We start from the raw sequence: 17,010 nt of genomic DNA, 5'->3' as shown, positions 1-17,010 counted from the left end.
TATGGTATAAAACGATCCAACCCACTCTTCCTCGTGCTCCATGGTTCTCTCTCTGTAGGATGAACAGGCAGGATTTAATTGTTGCTCTTAGATTGCGATCTGGTCACATTCCTTTAAATAGCTATGCGTATATGATGCGTAAAGTTGCCTCGCCCAAATGTAGTTTATGCGGAGTAGTTGAAGACGTGTTTCATATTTTAATGGAATGTCGCCGAGGTGCTGCACAGCGTCGTTTGCTTAATATTAGGTGCTATGATATCGGCAGAGTCAATAGCATCCTGGCATATCCAGCCTCTGAAGAGGCTGGGCTTCTTTATAATATGGTTAAGGATATCATACAAATTAGAAGTAGTGAAAGTTAGAATGTTATAGATTCATTAGAGAGCCACTATGAGGGTGGCATTTGTAAAAACCCTCTATAAAAATAGAGAATTAAAAAAAAAAAAAACATTAAATCAATGTGTAAACAAGTCCTTAGAGGGGTCAAGCGATATTGCAATCTCGGTCCATTACGTAGTTGTGTCTCAAATTGGCCAAAGGTGGCTCATGAACACCAGGCTTAAAATTAGCACTACCTTTTTCACAACCGTAACCTCTTTAATTCTTAAAACTAATTTCCTTTTTCGCAAAATCGCAAATCGAACGTTATTCAAAAATTCGAACACCAAAATCTCTATATAAATAGCCACAGTAACGTCATCCACTTATTCAATTCTCACACTTCAAAACTTCAACAAACAGTGTTAAATTAAAACGAAAAAATACAAAAAAAGTGTTAAATCTCAATCTCTCATTCACCGTGATAAGAATACCAAGAATCTCAAGATGTGTTATCCCTGCTGCTCTCCGTGCTGCGGGCCGTGCTGTGGCCCCTGCTACTCCTGCTGCGCGCCCTGCTGCAGCCCGTGCTGCGGGTACCGGTGCTGCTGAGTCTATCCTACCAGGAGGATGGCAGCGCCTGCCGTGGCGTGGCCGCCTGCCAGCGAAGCAGGATGGTTGGACGCGCCGTGGCGAAGCTGTCCCACCCTTGCCAGCCAAGCAGGATGGTTGGACGCCGCCGTGGTGAAGCTGTCCCACCCTTGCCAGCGAAGCAGGATAGTTGGACGCCGCCGTGGTGAAGCTGTCCCACTTGCCAGCGAAGCAGGATAGTGGGATCGTCCGTGGCCTGCCGTATTGCCAGGGAATGTATGCTGTATGATTCTTCGTGTCGCGGCCAAGCCGTTTAGTGCAGTGTCGGAAGCTTGTTTAGTTTTTTAATAAGATAACTTACATATTTTAAATCTGTCTTTTCTTTGCGTTTTTTCTCTACCATGGTTAGGGGTCTTGATTTCTGTCAGAGATATATACATATATACTCTCTGATTTATGTGCTCATTATTGGAGATGCACCGGATATTCGGTTACTATCCGGTATCCGGCCATCATGTGACTTACTATCCGGCCGGATACCGGATAGTGACTTACTATCCGGCCGGATACCGGATAGTAACATTGTTTGTTTTGGAGTAAACAAATTGGATTTAAGAAACATACACGGTCATAATCGTACTTGTTTATAATTTTTAAAAAATTTAAACATTACACTGACTTGCACACGCACATTTCGAACCTAAATGTGTCCGCGCGAACGTTCCCTAGGAAACAGGTCAAACCTGCAGAATGCGCACCTGAAAAACCGAAATGTAGGTATAGTTCCGCTGGCCGAATATCCGGTATCCGGTATCCGGCCAAACAACTATCCGTTGCATCTCTACTCATTATTCCTAGAGCGATTCTCAAAGTTTGGACTTTTCTATCACATCTTAGATTTGGTATGCTGGATGTCCCGTAAAGTTGTTGTAAACTTTCCTGTTTTGAACCAGCATAGGTAGGTTTTATATTTACGAGAATGGCCAAATAAATCTGACCTGGATCTTGACTAGTGGATAGGTTCGGGTCTAGCCGAGAGGGCGCGGATAGGTTCGGGTCTAGCCGAGAGGGCGCGGATAGGTTCGGGTCTAGCCGAGAGGGCGCGGATAGGTTCGGGTCTAGCCGAGAGGGCGCGGATAGGTTCGGGTCTAGCCGAGGGCGCGGATAGGTTCGGGTCTAGCCGAGAGGGCGCGGATAGGTTCGGGTCTAGCCGAGAGGGCGCGGATAGGTTCGGGTCTAGCCGAGGGCGCGCAGACCTTCTGTCCGGGTGTGCCTAAAACGTTATGATCCCCTCGCCCACGGCGACTTTTTGTAGCGATGCCATGCAGAATGGCGGGTGGACCTTTTTTGTTAAACCCCTTACCAGGCTAAGGGATACATGATGATTATGATTATTATGATTACATATTTCCCACATACGGCACTTCAAACATTGAAATGTCAGCCTGGTAAAGGGCTAAATATCGTTTCCGGGAGAAGTACACTGGATCCTGGAAGCATGACGGTGCAGTCTCCATCAGTATATAGGAGCGGCCAAGGCGTTCACAAATATCTGAACAAACCCTCGAACGAAGCATGCTCATGTTTTGAGAGCACCTTGGCCACTCCCGATGTATAGTCTGTCTGATGGAATATTATAGGATCGAATACAGTAGTATTCGATCCTATAATATTCCCGTCGGTCACCATAAATGAAACAAAATTTAAGTAAACCATTGTATTCTTACAAACAATTCACAAGGTACATTCACAGATTCTAGGTTTCCACATGACAGCTAGCAGGGACCGCACGGCGGAGGACAGGGCGCACAGGACGGCGGGGGGCAGGACTCCGTGCAGTTACCGCAGGGGCGGCGCGGCCCTCCGCAGCCCCCACATGGTCCACAGCAAGGCCCGCCGCAGCAAGGCCCACACGACGGCCCGCAGCAAGGCGAGCCACAGCAGGGCTTACAGCACGGGCCGCCGCAGCACGGCCCTCCGCAGCAACCACCGCAGGGGCCACAACAAGGCCCGCAGCCGCCACAGCAAGGCCCGCAACCGCCACAGCAAGGCCCACAACCCCCACAGCAAGGCCCACAACCCCCACAACAAGGCCCGCAGCCGCAGCAACCTCCACACGGTCCACAAGACATTATTATGCTTACTTCAAATTATTTACTTAAAAAAGTAATTGTAAAAATAACTGGTATAATTTTGAATAATATTTTTTGATTTATAATATTTTAACTTTTTTATTACATGTGTTTTGTATAAAATTCTATCAAATAATGATTTTGACAAGATGAGAGTTGAAATTATGTCCACTTCGATGTTCTGATTTCAATTCAATAGTGTTTAGTTTCTTTTACAGAAAAACTATCCAGCCATGACTTTTTGACTAATGCCGGCAATACACGTAACCAAAGAGAATCCATTGTAATAGAGAGGTAAAGTCTAAGAAAAAAACGTGTCTCTTAGACATCCAATCCAAAATAGATGGCGCTGTACTGTCTTGTCAAACGTCAACTTTATACAGCTCCTAACCACTGAAATATGAAACTAGGTCTATGCTCCTAACCGGAATCGCCTACAAGAGTTTATCTGCCGAAAACCCTGCAAAGTAAGGGAGTGTCATTGTACTCATAAACCTCATATTTTCATAGAAATGACATTAACCTTTTAAGTAGTAACAGACTATCGCACCGAACCGCGACCTTGGTGCGGTGCGGCACATTTTATCGATAGTGTGTAAGCTTCCATCGCACATAATTATTATTAATAGCGGTGAGGTGGGCATGCACGTCGCCCCAACTGACAGGTAATAATAATACTGGTGCGCTCCGCACCAATTTCCCTAGTGTGTAAGCTGCATCACACCGATTGACAGCTGTCATTTTCAAATTATGACAGTGGACGGCAATGTAGCCAGTGGACGAAATAACAAAAATGCGGAAGCAGTGCTTTAAAAAGACACAGATTTTTCATCACGCCCTTTATCTACTCTAAAAAAGCGGAACCACATTAATTTAAATTCAATCTTAAAGGATTCCATTGCAAAAATACGTTGCAAAACACGGAAATATGGGACACTTGGCAACACTGGCGCACGTGTGCGGCAGTCTGTAAGCTAGGATCGCACCGTTTTGACGGTTCGGTGCGATAGTGTGGAAGCCCACGCCAGTACGAGCAATTCCTAGAACCGCTCTTGCGCTCCAAGGTCGCGGTGCGGTGCGATAGTCTGTTACGGCCTTTTGGACGCCAATGACCTTAGAGAATATAACCAAACGGAGTGGTCATTAACAGGCGTTCCCCTCTGTCGAAAATAGGCGGCCAATGGTCAACCACATGTCAACCCCATGTATGGACTGACCATGGTATAATAATATACTCCGCCTGGTACTCCATTCCCGTCTTTTCTAGGTCACCTAACTGACACGGGCCTACGTCATCATGCGACAGCGCTATATGATAATATGCGATAGCGCTATATATAGCGGCCATGTTGTTGTGACGTAGGCCCGTGTTACTCTGGGAATGGAAGACCATGTTTTATTAGACTATGCCCCAGACTATTTTGTGGCGAAAATTATAGACATGGCGTCTCCGTTTGGTTATATTTATATCCTCTAAGCCAATGACCGATATATCGGCACCGCAGGTTCAACGCCAAAGCACATACCACAGAGCAACATAGACCTACCTGCATATGCATAAAGTTCAATTTCAGTTTTGACACTATTAAATAATAAATAATAATAATCTTTCCATAATAAATAAGGTGTATTCGGGTAATTCCGAAAGTCGAAAACTGTCGGATAATTCCGAAAAGAGACTTATTATGATGGAATTTTGGGTGATTCTGATTTTCATCTGAATTTCGGAATTATCCGACATTCGGAGTTACCCGTATACACCTTACTCCATGTTTTGACACTTGGGTGACGTGGCGTCCGAGTGACAGCTTTTGTGTTTGACACGGCGTCGAAAAGGTGATGATGACATTACCTCATTTTGTAATTGCAAACCATGCAGAATCAGTTTGGTCCGACTATTCTTCACTTATTGCATAGAGTAACTTATACTTATTGTCGCTCACGCGTTGTTCGCAAATCGCTTGGGCGTTGCTCCTCATACTATCGAACTTAAAAGTTTACGTAGCGCGCGAGCGGCACATTCGTTGCATTATTTGAGCAGAATCTTTTTAAATGGGCTTATTTCTCTTTGAACACCATACAAAAGCCCTTTTGAAAAGAGACTCCTCAGTTGGTAAGGTTGGACGCAAGACCTAACAAAACACGCACGCGCACGTGTGCCTAATTAAACGCAACTCATGCAAGGCTTGCATAAAAGCTTTATGTGGATAAATAAAGAAACAGACGTAAAACAAATCATTGTATTCTTACAAACAATTCAATCCTCACACTATAAATAAAAAGCACAGCACGCAAGACCATGAGTTGTACACGACAGTTTGACAGGGGTTCTCAGCAGCAGCCACCGCAGCACCCACCGCAGCAACCCCCACAGCAGCCCCCACAACCACCACAGCAGGGACCACAACCCCCGCAGCAGCCTCCGCAACCCCCGCAGCAGCCTCCGCAACCCCCGCAGCAGCCTCCGCAACCCCCGCAGCAGCCTCCGCAACCTCCGCAACAAGGCCCGCAGCCTCCACAGCAACCTCCGCAACAAGGCCCGCAGCCTCCACAGCAACCTCCGCAACCCCCGCAACAAGGCCCACAGCCACCGCAACAACCTCCACACGGTCCGCAACACATATTGCTATTCAGTTATATTTACTTAAACTTGTAAAATTGTATATTTAATATATAACTTGTAAAATTTTGTAATTTTTGCTGATTTTATAAATTTTAACTTTTTTATTTACATGTGTTTTGTATAAGATTTTATCAAAGAATGAATGACAAGAAATAATTGGCATTTTGTCAGTTATGAGATTCCAATTTCAAACGGATTTTTATTTTTACCGACCATTCTTTCTGTTAAGAGGTCTGAAAGCAGAATGTATCAAAATGTTAAGGGCCTCACAGACTGTACGATTAATCTGGTTGATCAACCTACTAGCTAGTGTCTCATATCCATACCGTTTTGCAACCTTCGATATATCTGCACATCTGAAATTGCTACGATTATATTAGTTTACATATGCAGCTGGCATTAGCTTTGATCCGGTTGGGTTGAATCATGGTTGAATATATACAATCGCTACGTCTAGAATTGGCATAATAATTAATAACTGGCCATTCCCATTCATACCTGACAACATTGCCTGACAACTTCCATAGCCAGAAAAACAGAAGAATATAACTGTCATTTTTATAGAAAAATTACAAAAATACGCAAAAATATCTCGCATTTTCTAAATTATCTGTTCAAAGCAAAATATTCAATTGAACTGTGAAATATTTGGAAAAAATATTCCTGAATCCCTTTATTGAAAGCCCTAGAAAAGTTGAAGATGCCTTGCTGCGGTAGCTGCGGAACGCCGGCGTGTGCCCAATGGGCGGGGTGCGCGTTCCCGGCGCCATTTTGCGGCCCCTGCTGCGGGGTTTGTAAAAGCCCTTGTGGAAGGCCTTTTGGGATTTATAGCTGGAGATACAGGTGTGGATGCTGCCCTTAAGTGAAGACGCCTTGTGTGTGCTGTTTGTGGGAATTGTGGCCCTTGAGGCTGGATTCTGGTCTCGATGCTGCTTAAACTGTTGACAAGGCCCTGTTCTCAGCCCAGGTCTATCGCTGTGCCTGTGCGAGTATATAGCTGTAGGAGTGTAGGCCCTTGAGAAAGTCCTTTTACGTGTTTATGGAAGATCTGTGGAGTTTCCCTTTGGAATACTGCTGGAGGTTCAAGCCTGGATGCCCCTTAGACCATGAGGTCCCGTTTGCCTGTAGAAAACCTGCTGTTTTCCGTTGGAGTGGCTGGAGATTCAGGCCTCAGTGCTGTCCTTTTTAAGATAAGTGAAGCCCATTAATTGTCTCGTTTTTGGACCTTACTGTGGGGCCACAGCTCCTACGGTAGACCTTTTCGGACCATACTTCGGCTGTTTGGAGTATAAACATGGAAACTAAACTTTTGGTGGTCTTTATTGCTTGTATATGTGAGAGTACAATAAAGTTATTGGATGTTATTGTTTTATTTATTTATTACTATGGGGCTATTCATAAATTACGTCATTTCAAATTAGGGGGGGGGGGGGGGGTCAAAAATCGTCAAAAATCGATGACGTAATTTATGGACAGCCCATATGTATAATTATAGGAGGGCTAAGGGCTGTCTTTCCACAGATGCGAAGACGAGCGGAGATGAGCGGAGTCTACCAATAGCAGTTTTTTAACCACTAAAACTATAATCATTTGCACAATAACACGAGCTATATATATAGAAATATGATATGATAGAGATAATAATTTCCAGCAGGCGTTAATATAGGATGCCAATCACTACCCAGAGCCCGAACATAAATGTAGATTCCACGAATTAGTACGTAATAACTATTGAATCCTGGTATTATCATTAGGCCGAACTACACACGATGCGATTCCTTATATGTATCATAGGCCCCTACTGCTATATGTCAAGAGTTTATAATATATTGATGCACTAGCTTCCCGCGACTTCATCTTCCAATTTACCTAAGTACCTATCTCTATAAAGATCATCTAAATTGGTTAAATGGTTTAAGCTAAGATAACAGATACCTCTAGGCAGATAGACAAACAGAGTTACTTTCGCACTTACGAGTATTAGGTAAAGATTTATAGAAATTTTAATCAAATGACTCAACTTGATTTGGAGATTTGGAGTCATTCACACCCCCGACATAGGGCCAGGTTATAACTTTATAAGACACTCAAGAAACACTCAGAAACGTATTCTACTTCAATCGTATTCCATTTAAAAAGAAGCCTTGTGTGTACACTTCTTTTTAAATGGAATAGGAATGAAATATACTTAGTAAGTTTTTGAGTATTAAAAATTAAAAACTTAGTCTTATTTTTACCCGTGTCTTATACATATTTACCCCACCTGACCCTATCTATAGTCTGTATCTTTAGGTATTTAAAAATGAGTAAACAAAATCTACCCTCAAATGGCTTCTTAAGCCAGTTGAGGGTAGATGAAAACATTACATGATCAAATAATGTAGGTTAAAATCAGGTCGTTCAGTGACAGATCCAGGTGGTTTTGTATTTGGTTGGTTAATCAATAAATGTTATAACTACCCGGAAATGTACAAATTATTAGTTTACTTTTGTTTAAGTGGGCACATAATAATTTGGGGCCCTTTTGGAAAGTAAAGAAAGCAAAATTGAACTAACATTTTTCTACTATGACCTTCTATTTATTATGGGTAATCAAATATACTGTTACCAGTACTGTCTGAGGGGTCTGATCTCGGGGCCCCCTGAGGATGGGAGTCCTGGGCACGGGCCCCGTGTGCCCTTATGGTAAAGACGGTCTTGAGTAGGTACCTACCTAAAGATACAGAGTATAAGGAAAGTGACACAGCGACGCAGCGTAACGCAACCAGGTGGTGTGTTTCGGCCTTAATTCCGCGAATTTGTATGGTTGCCCAATTACTGATTCCGGGAACTCGGAGTGAAGCGGAATCCCAGGCATCTGATAACGCCGGAAGTGAGATGGCTAAGATATGTCTTTAACGCTTGCCAAAAGGAAGAGACGGCGTATCTCGAGGACGCCAAGCCATGATAAGATCGTATATTTGAAAACATATAAATTTAATTGTTTTTCAGCAGTCATGAAATGAGTAAACGGAGAACGTTTTCGAGAACGACACAACTCTATTTAGGTTATTATGAGTATTATGACTAAAAATAGGCGTTGTATGGAGAAACCTTTTATGATGAACTGACTATACTCCCGTAATACGTAAGTAGCATTTAGCAAGTTCAGTGACTGCGTAAAATCCGATCCCATTTAATTTCTAACGGATATTCGAACAGGAAAACGAATACTGCGAACCGATTCCACTAACCCTCGCGGAACGAACCTAATACAGTCAGCAGCTACGTAGCAGGGATGTTGCGGATGCAGGTTTTTTGACATCCGCGGATGCGGATGCGGATATTTAAAGGCTCACATCCGCGGATGCGGATGTCAAGATTAGGTACTTAAAAAAACATCAAATATTACATTTGTAGTAATTTTATTAAAAAAAACGAAACGGTTAAAAGTATTTGAGCAAGAATATAGGTGCGTTATATTTAATAAACAGTAACTTAGCCGACTTTTCTGGATCTAGACGATTTCGTTATAGGCAATGAGTGTAATGACGATATTACCTAGCACTTACGCCGCCGCTAAGACGTTCCTGTACCGACTTGTTCGACATCCGCATCCGCATAAGCTCCGCATCGATTTTATGCGGATGCGGATGTTGAAAATAATGGGGATGTTCCGCGGATGTGGATGCGGATAGGTTTCGCGGGGAGCTATGGCTCATGAATGGGGAGAGAAGGTTTGAGAGGGGGGTGAGGTGTGTTTTTAAGGCTACTGCTATAAAAATAATGTATCCAATTTAAAATGGGGCTATAGTAATACGCATAATAAAAAAAAATCGATCCAACAATCTTCCAAAATCACCTTTGTATGAAAAACCCTCTCACCCCAAATACGAGGCACTACGGGGTGAGGTGGGTTTTCCTCTTTATCGTCAAAGTTATGAAATGGAACTACCCAAAATAAAATAAAAACTAAAATATAAACGTCCGGAACATTATTATATATATACACCATTCAGTTTTCACATGTAAAAATAAAATCTTTTTGACAGTTCGAAAAAAGAGACGAAAATGAATATTATTAAAACTAAATTAAATAAACAAAAACCAACATAGAGTCGGACCAAAAAAAGTCTGCAGCGGATTTGATAGCCCACGCAGTGTAAGTGTTATTAATACTTCATAATTTCATAGAAGTTTGACGTTTAAAATAACACGCACTGCGTGGGGTATCAAATCCGCTGCAGACTTTTCTTGGTCTGACTCTAATTAAACTTAATACTAAATACTTAGCCTACCTACAGGTAAAAAATTTGGTCTAAATCGCCGTCCGTTGACGTGCCTGCCCGTTGGCAAGGTGCCCAGAAGGCTGGCCGCATTTCCTCGCTGTATAGCTAAGCTAATATATAATGCGCTGTGCGAAATACTGCCCAGCCCTCTGAATGAAAGAAACTGATTTGACTAGTAGTCAAATACCTACCCTATTAAAGTATGTACCTAATTATAGTACATGATTATGCCGTTAAAGCAAATCGAAAATAAATTAAATATTTATAAATTAAACCCACCATCAGTTGAATAAGTATAACCAAAGATGATGTGTAATAACAGTTGTTTTACTATTATATTTACTTACAAATGAAACAGTAACAATGGAGAAAACGATGTCAAATAACACACTAGTAACTACTTAAAAAAAAAAAAAGAATTTGATAATTAGCCAGATCAACTTCAGTTGCTAGCTGTACTTGACAATTACTCACCTAATTGATCGATTTTAAACCTTATGGCAAATTGATAGGGATTATTTTATTGTCACATTACGTAGTGTATCACCTCCTTTTGCATTACTGAGTCGTAGTAGAGGGAATGCCTGAATTAAAATAAGTTTTATGTAAATTTTTTATCTGTCATGTTCAAATTTAACGAGCAAAATGATTGATTGACTTTAAACCTTCGAGCAACACCGGCTTCCGACACATCGGAAGGGAGGGGCCCAAGCGATATCTCACCGTACAAATCTTTCTGCCATTTTTCGCGGGGGGAAAGGTGCACACAGTCGCACTTCTCACACACTTACATACAAAATCCAATCTGTAATGACGACACAAATACATAGAAAACGACACACGTCAAAGACAAATCTTGCAAACCTCGATCTCTTTTTGTGTACGGACGAGTGACAAGTGTCACAACACGCAAACTAACACATTTTCGTTGAAGCATGTTATTGTATTCTGAGAGATGAGAAGTCGGATTTGTCGCTCGACCGATCCGCAATTTGTACTGAGCGAGCAAAATCGATAAATCCAACAATTACATGAGACTAAAATATAATAATTGTGTTTGAATGTAATTAAACGTATGATATGTAAAAAAAAATATTACATGTGAAATGTAACACTTTCTTTTTGTAAATTTGATGTCCCCGACCTCTTTTTATAACAAAAAACCGAGCAAACAGGCATTTTTGTGCAGCAGTGTTCACGCGCGCGTCTGGACTTGGTCTAGTGAAAAATCCAAGTGCAACTAGTTTTATTATCCGCGCTAGATTAGATTGACGCGCTAATCTTGTACCTCGGCAGAGGGGAAATAGTGCGAATGCCGCCTCCCAAGCTTTAAACCGTCATCAGTTTTTTCTTATATAACTTACAATTTTTTAGAATCGGTAAAAAATGTAGGTAGCTTATGTCACGGGTCGCAAAATGGGACTTGACACGTCATTCATCAAAACCCAAGCACCTTGCAAGTTGCAACCACCCACCCACACACTCACACACACATAACACTTATGTATTTATAGATGTATTTGGGTGATTTTGAATATGTGTCGTTCCACGGGTAAAGGTACCTCCATTATGGCGGTTGGCGCTTACGGCGCGTAGCACCGCAAGCTCTTCAAACTTAAAAAAAAAACGGCAAATAATAAAAATCGGAGCACAAAAGCAAACGGTAGTAAGTAGTAAATTTGCCAATCGAATAGTTTTTAGTACTTTTTGTAAACCGTTGTACCGTCACCAGCAATAATATGTCAGTCTTCGAAGGCCGCAAAAATATGTGCCACGCTCTTATGGCTCTACAAATAAGCTCGTGTCAGATATTTTTGCGGCCTTCGTTGTGTAACATATTATTGCAGGTGACTGTACGTTCCCTTATTGCATGCAATGCTAATTTTCTACGAAGATCGTGTTCGCTAAACTAGGCTATATTAATCATCGAAATCGACCATTCCCATTGCGTGCAACGCATTTGACTATTACACGAACACTCCTAATTCGGCGAACAGAACCCGTGACAATCTAGCTTACTTAGAACCCCCCCATACTATTATGTATGCGGGGATACAGGTCTAAGTTAACTGGTCGTTGTTGTGTATGGCTAGGTTGACTAGATACCTTGAATTTTACGGACAATTTTGCAGCACTGAATTTGGCGGTGTCTCGAAAAATGGGGATTAAAATTGGGAAGTTTGCCCCGAATTTTGGTCATCATATCGAAAATAGTTTTTATACCTATAGGAGGTATAAAAACTTTTTACAAAAAAAATGAAACCGACTTCAAAAAGGATGAAATAAAATATTATCCTTTTTTATGTCTATGCGTTACCAACTGATATGTTTGAAGTCGGTGCCAAGTCAAATTTTGAAGCATACCATGACTTTGGTGCGATTCGATAAGGATTTACCTACGTTGGATTGCCTTACACGACGACAATGAACGTACTTTCTGTAGGTACAGTCGACATCAAAAATATGTTTACACTTTTCGCCTTATTACAAAGGAGTAAGGTGCAAAAGTGTAAACATACCATTGACGTCGACTGGACCTAAGAACACACCTCAGAACACACGATCAAACCTTCTTGGCGCAGTCCGTACCATATTTGTCGGCACATTAGTGTAAATATAAATGCATTTTTTTGCCGTCGTATTTTTTAAAGAGCATTTCTTACTAATGCTTGAACAGTCTATAGCACGCAAGTGTGGGATTGGGACTGAGTTATTTCCCGTCCCTTATCCAGAGGACTACATTTCAAAATATAAAACAATTCAAGGAATTTACCTTCTTGCCAAAGTTCACCTAAAGCGGTTCAGTTGTTTAGCCATGAAAAGGCGACAAAGAGGCAGACAGAATTCTTTACACATTTATAATAGTTATTAGTACCTACAGTTCTAATGGGATTTATAGCCATAAAGCTGACATAGCTATAGCATTTTTTTGACTGGTATTGTTACTACTTGGCTTGGCACCGACTTCAAACATATCAGTTGGTAACGCATAGACATAAAAAGGATAATATTTTATTTCATCCTTTTTGAAGTAGGTTTCATTTTTTTTGTAAAAAGTTTTTATTTTACCATTTTTTAGTTTTAACGCATTGTTAAGAGCGCGACGCATGAATGAAAAACAAGATCATGTTTAACACTAAATTCGTGTACCTATTACTTTAGTAAATACGTAATCAGGAATTTTCTCGAGTCCGTCTGGGAAATTATAATTCCTGTCAACTAAATCCATCCGCCCGCCCCGCCACTGACCCAATCCCTCAGCCCCCCGATCACTCAACCTCACAGCACATCAACCCCTGATCCAGGAACCCCTCGATCCTGAACCAGCAACCCTTCAACCGCCATTCCCCGACCCCTTAATGCCTGACCCCTTAACTTCTAACCCTAACCCCCGATCAGTAGCCTTACCAGCTTACCACGAGTTTGACATTGATATATACGCTAGCATGTGTGTAACTTACTTCCTATGCATCTCGCTCGTACTAACCTTAGTGTGAGCGAGATGCATAAAAAGTTACATTTAGATGCATAAGACGTTAGCGAATATGTCAATGACAAACTCGTGGTAAGGCTACAGTTGCAGTACATCAAATTGGTGGTTTTCGGAAGCAAATGCTCGAGTTACTTTAGAAAACCCCGAAATCACTTAACACGTGCCTTTAAAAATTGAGGAGTTCCCTCAATTCCTCATGGATTCCATCATCAGACCAGAACCAAAAATAATACGGAAACACCTTGGAGGTAACTTCTTCCAAACAAAAAAAGAATTACTCAAATCGGATCACAGGTACCTAATCGCTGAACATACTTACATTTAAAGAAATCATCATCATTATCATCAAAATAATCATCATCATCAGGTCTACTTCATCAAATTGGTGGTTTTCGGGAGAAAATGCTCGAGTTGCTTAAGAAAACGCCCAAAACACCATGCATGTGCCTTTAAAAATGGAGGAGTTCCCTCAATTCCTCATGGATCCCATCATCAGAACAGCACCAAATTAAAATGGGACTAACTCGGAGGTAGCTCCTTTCAAACAAAAAAATAATTACTCAAATCGGCCTACGGATATCGGAGTAATCGGTGAACGTACATAGAAAAGAAAAAAAAAATAGCCACTACCGAATACAGAACCTCCTCCTTCTATGAAATTGAAGTCGGTTAAAAATGAATAAGCTACTTTATGTATGATAACACATTTATTACGTTAAATAATACAATTTTAAGCTTATTTCAATACAGTTGTGTGGTAGCAAGAAGAGAAATCTAATCTTCAAGGATGGGTATTCCACAGCCGTCTTCAGATCCAAATCTTTCTATCCTTCTTCTCGTTCCTCTAATTCTTAGAGAGACAGCTCTGATGATTGATATTTGTATTTTGACTTTGATCCAGTTGATTATTTGTGAGTATGGTTTCGACCATTTTTCATGGAGCTTAAGGGATGTTCTTTTTATGAAGGATTCATATTCCGTTCCAACAGCGCCATCACAGGAGACCACAAGAGGAGTGAATGAGGCTCTGAGATCTTCTGCAGACAGGTCGTATTTGCGATGTTTTTCGCGAGCGTGTATTTGGGCAATCGTGGGCCATGTGAGTAGACCATACGAGGCGGCGTCGGCATTTACAATGCGAACGTCAAAGAACGCCTTCCTCGCTGGCTCCCATACACTTTCCAGTAGTAAGTCGCTTATTAGCCCTGGTTGATCTAAGGTTGCGGCACGCATTATTGGCTCAGTAGTAGCCGAACCCCATGCTGGTTCAGCCCAACTTTTGATATCGTCTCTGTGTTGGTCGTGGCCTCTTTTTATGAGCCCTCCCTTCTTGCAATTAAGTGCATGGTTTAGGTTGAAGTTATTTTCACCACAGCCATCGCAGGTTAGTGGCAGGCTAGAAGGTTCATGCCCGTATCTGATCGCAAGGCCGTCACGAAACTGCGTTGCTGTTAGGTCGGTATCATCAGCTTTGGTCGGTAGTACTGTTAGCCACTGTGATGATTTTTTGTTAATTACCCTTTGGATGCAATTCTTTGTTTTTATTGTTAGCTTATCCATGATTGATTCTAATTCGTGTTGTTCATTATTTTCTCGTTTTTTTCTTTCTTCTTTTAAAGTTTCATATACATGTTTTTGATGGTCTTCTATGTTAATTTCATCGCCGGTTCGAATTGCATCTATTAGTATTTTGTTGGCATTTAATGATATTGCATGTGAGGTTTTAGCTTGCTTTGTGGGATCATTAATTGCAAGGCCTCCGAGCCTCGCTGGAAGAGCAAAGAGTTCATGTTCTATAGATGTTATTTCTCTGCCTAGTATGGAGGGTGTTAAATGAGTCTTGATTGCGTTCTTTAGGTTATTGTAGTCTTCGTCTGTTCCAGTAGTCACTCTTTGTTATTTATAGCTACTTTATAAGCTACTTTATTATTTCCAGTCATACATTACACATACTATTAATAGAAAAAATAATTAATTTCGTAATAACCATAAATCTCTAAGTGGGCAACGTTAGGTTGTTTTTCTTTTCACTAAGTATATTACATATCATTTTATTCTAAAGTTAAAACCAAAATGCTTTCACTAAAAATCATTAATTAATTAAAAATACATAATTACGAATAAACATAGCGTAGGTGGTACTGTTGTTTGCCTTTATAGGTATGTATTTAGTCTTGTTTTTTCTTTCTTTTATTGAGTCAATAGGTATAATAGAGTTAGACCAAGAAAAGTCTGCAGCGATTTAGATAGCCCACGCGGTGCAAGTGTTATTTTAAATGTCAAAATTCTATGAAATTATGACGTATAAATAACACTTGCGCGGCGTGGCGTGGGCTATCAAAATCACTGCAGACTTTTCTTGGTTTAACTCTAGGTACGTGGTACGTATTCATTATGTCTCTTGTGTGTTAACTCAAGAGTCCCGAATTTTGAATGTAGCTGTCCCGGTGTTCTGATATCTAATGGTAACCCTACGTATGGGGGACTGTTTCACAGAAGCCAGCCAAGGGCCGGGGCCTTTCTCCGAAAATAACCCCCTTCAATGTCACTGTGTTTATTTTGAGAGCTCATTTTGAGAACCGATCATATTCCCGGTAAATGTGGGTTTGTATTTGTGGGTATATTATTATTTATTAGTTTAATTTGAATTAATTACTTTAGTTTTGTTTGATTAATTGGGGTCGATTGTTAGTTAGGTTAGTTAGGTATATTAGTTTAATTTGAATTAATTAGGTTACTTTTGTTTCATCAATTAAGGTCGATTGTTTAGGTATTAACCAATACCAAATTGATACAATACATTATGACTTAAATCTTTATGGGAAACGATAGAGACCCGTCTCTACTCTACCCTCTGGACATAGATGAATAGGAGGTGTCGATTAGAGTATTTCTAATCTAACCTATGTAACCTATTCTAATTCCAAACGCCACAATATAAATGGAGAAGTTACTGATTTACGATTTCATACTTCGGAACAGCCTGTATGTAGATACCTACACGGTAACTACGAGTAAAGAGTACCGTAAAACGGGGTGAGTAGGTTTCGCGGGGAGAGCAGGGTTGAGAGGGGGTGAGAAGGGATTTTAAGACTACTGCTACAAAAATAATGTATTCCAATTTAAAATGGAGCTATAGTAATACGCATAATAAAAAAAAATCTTCCAAAATCACCTTTGTATCAAAACCCCTCTCACCCCAAATACGAGGCACTACGGGGTGAGGTGGGTTTTCCTCTTTATCGTCAAAGTTATGAAATGGAACTACCCAAAATAAAATAAAAACTAAAATACAAACGCCCGGAACACTTATTATATACACCATTCAGTTTTCATATGTAAAAATAAAATGTTATCGAGGTTTGAATTTCAGTTTTGACCCTACTCACCCCATTTTACGGTATGTCATGTCACTAGTGTCATTTTAATCTTATCGTCATTGTGGACGACTGATACAGTATGCTCCTATATATTGATAATTTATTTTATTGAATTAATTTGACTTCTTTTTTCACCTAATGAAATAATTTACCACCGGGGTCTCGGTCAATGTCCAGAGAGTATAGACACGTTGTATATAGGTAC

The 17,010-nt window shown here is 40.9% G+C and overlaps 1 long non-coding RNA gene across 1 annotated transcript; it reads left to right on the top strand.

Annotated features, from left to right (window-relative positions):
• Positions 1–972: 972 nt before the first annotated feature.
• LOC134791812 (uncharacterized) lies at positions 973–1,280 on the top strand. The gene is made up of 2 exons (XR_010144336.1): positions 973–1,046; positions 1,100–1,280. It is a non-coding gene; the product is annotated as an uncharacterized LOC134791812 (long non-coding RNA).
• Positions 1,281–17,010: the final 15,730 nt, after the last annotated feature.

This window comes from Cydia splendana, chromosome 6, assembly GCF_910591565.1.
Source record: "Cydia splendana chromosome 6, ilCydSple1.2, whole genome shotgun sequence".
NCBI lineage: Eukaryota > Metazoa > Arthropoda > Insecta > Lepidoptera > Tortricidae > Cydia > Cydia splendana.
The sequence above is the reverse complement of the archived record's forward strand: the minus strand, read 5'-3'. Positions and strand labels throughout refer to the sequence as shown.